General features: G+C 34.8%; 1 protein-coding gene across 1 annotated transcript in view; it reads right to left on the minus strand.

Moving 5' to 3' along the window:
• LOC106882031 (uncharacterized) overlaps window positions 1-2449 on the minus strand; it is a 368303-nt gene that overhangs the window by 94323 nt on the left and 271531 nt on the right. The window lies entirely within an intron of this gene.

The following is a 2449-nucleotide window of genomic DNA, read 5'->3' on the forward strand; positions in this document are numbered from 1 at the left end:
ATATATATAAATATTTGTGTGTGTATATGTGGGTGTGTGTGTGCGGGTGCATGTGTATTTGCATCTGTATACAAAAACATGAATACCTGTATATGTTTGCACACATATATATATACGTATACACACCCACACACACACACACACACACACACACACACACACACACAAACACACACATATATATATGTATATGTAGATATGCATACGTGCATTTACATATACATGTACATATATATGCATAATATATATACATATATATATATACATATGCATACGTATGTGTCTATATATGCACTCATAAAGACGACATGTATGTGTGCATGCACAGAGATACTTAATCGGATATATCAGTTGTGTGTCTCAATGACTGTGCATGTTCGTTTGTTTCTCTTTGTATCATTCTGTCTATGTATGTATATATGTATGTATGTATGTATGTATGTATGTATGTATCTATCTATGTATCTATCTATCTATCTATCTATCTATCTATCTATCTATCTATCTATCTATCTATCTATCTATTTGCTTTTATCTATACTAAATGGATAACCACACACAGACACACTAGCACACATGTTTATGCATTTGTATGTGTATATTTATATGCAAAGAGTTTGCGTTTCAATACAAAAACTTATCTCATAAGTAAGTCCCAAATGTTTACAGAATTTCCAGGGGAAAATATTTTGAAAAAAGATATCTTTCTAGATTTCAACCAAGTTTGTCATTGTTATTGCTAGTAACTAGTTCTCGTTCAACCCGGATCTATATTACTTCTGTTTATAATCTTACAAGTCATAAAGATATCTTTCTAGATTTCAACCAAGTTTGTCATTGCTATTGCTAGTAACTAGTTCTCGTTCAACCCGGATCTATATTACTTCTGTTTATAATCTTACAAGTCATAGCCATCTCGTCTTTTTCTATATCCAAGACAACATTCTCTAGAATATTTTCTCTATTTTCGTTTTCGGTAGTTTATAATTCAAGGAAGGTTTTACTGCTACTTATACGACTTCGTGTAACCTCCTATTCTGTACCATGTTGACTTACTACAACTGTGTTATTTTATCATTTCCGCCCTGTGCTGTTTTAACTATGAAACTCTCATTTCATCCCACATCTACCCTGCTTTTATTCATCAACAATTACTAAAGGTTTTAGCAAACAAGTAACAGGTACTTTAGCCACCACTTGATATTCTAATTAACTCATCTCATTGAGTATTTGCTGATCATTGGAGGGGATGATTTTCATGACATCTTCAATGAGTATTCAAACATTTTGTTTTCTTTTCTGTTAATATCCATTAATTTATTAACCGTTCGTGTAGTAAATTCTAGCCTTGAATGCATCTATTTAATTAGATTTAGATCGGCTGCACTGTAGTGATTATAAAATTGAAAATATCCTTTCATTGCCGGAGCATTCATCATAACTCGTACTCAGTACTCTTCAGAAGTCAGGTAGTTGCAGCCCATGGTGTACACACACACACACACACACACACACGCACACACACACACACACACACACACACACACACACACACACACACACACACACACACATACACACACACACGCATATATATATATATTACCGCTCTGCATTCAGCTGATACTTCGGAACAAAGCATATGTATATTGAGTTCTAACGCCCAATCATTTGTATCGCTATGCCTAAGTGAAAATACCACTATTTACGTGTGTGTGTGTGTGTGTGTGTGTGTGTGTGTGTGTGTGTGTGTGTGTGCGTGCGTGCGTGTGCATATGTATATATGTGTGACACATACACCTCTTTTGGGAATTGCTGCATCTGTAAGTGATAGGAGACTGGACAAATCGAAGCTGGAGTGTAAAGCATAAAATAAACATATACGATGAAGTGGATAGTACGGAACTAGTAAATTGCTATCGCAAGAAGACATCTCAGATGTGCAGGCATGTAATCAGTCGTAGAGATATTTAACTAAACTACTTGCATATGAAACCGAAGTTAGTATTCTCCTGAGTATCTGCTCAGAAATTTTGCTGAGGACTTAAAGATTGAATGTGATCATGTGAACGCCTTAGAGTTCACAAGCATTTGAAAATAGTCGAAACAGATATTAAATCGAAAAGCTTCGATTACCACATTCGATTCGTTTTGGTTTAGGAGATAAAAAATGCAAGGGTGTGCGGGCGGTTTAGAATTGGTGGGGTGGATTGCTTCATGACATATTGATGTATCAGCAAATGGTTTATAGGCATCGTCTTGAATTACTGCCAAACACCAACAGACAGCATGAAATACTTTTGTCCGTTTACTGCTCAATGTTTGTAATGAATAATTTTAAACGTATTCCTGTACGACTGCTTCTAGTATTACACATGTGCGTGTGTGTGTTCCTGTATGCGTGTATGCATGTATATATATATATATATATATATATATATATATATAT

The sequence above is a fragment of the Octopus bimaculoides genome, chromosome 19, assembly GCF_001194135.2.
Source record: "Octopus bimaculoides isolate UCB-OBI-ISO-001 chromosome 19, ASM119413v2, whole genome shotgun sequence".
NCBI lineage: Eukaryota > Metazoa > Mollusca > Cephalopoda > Octopoda > Octopodidae > Octopus > Octopus bimaculoides.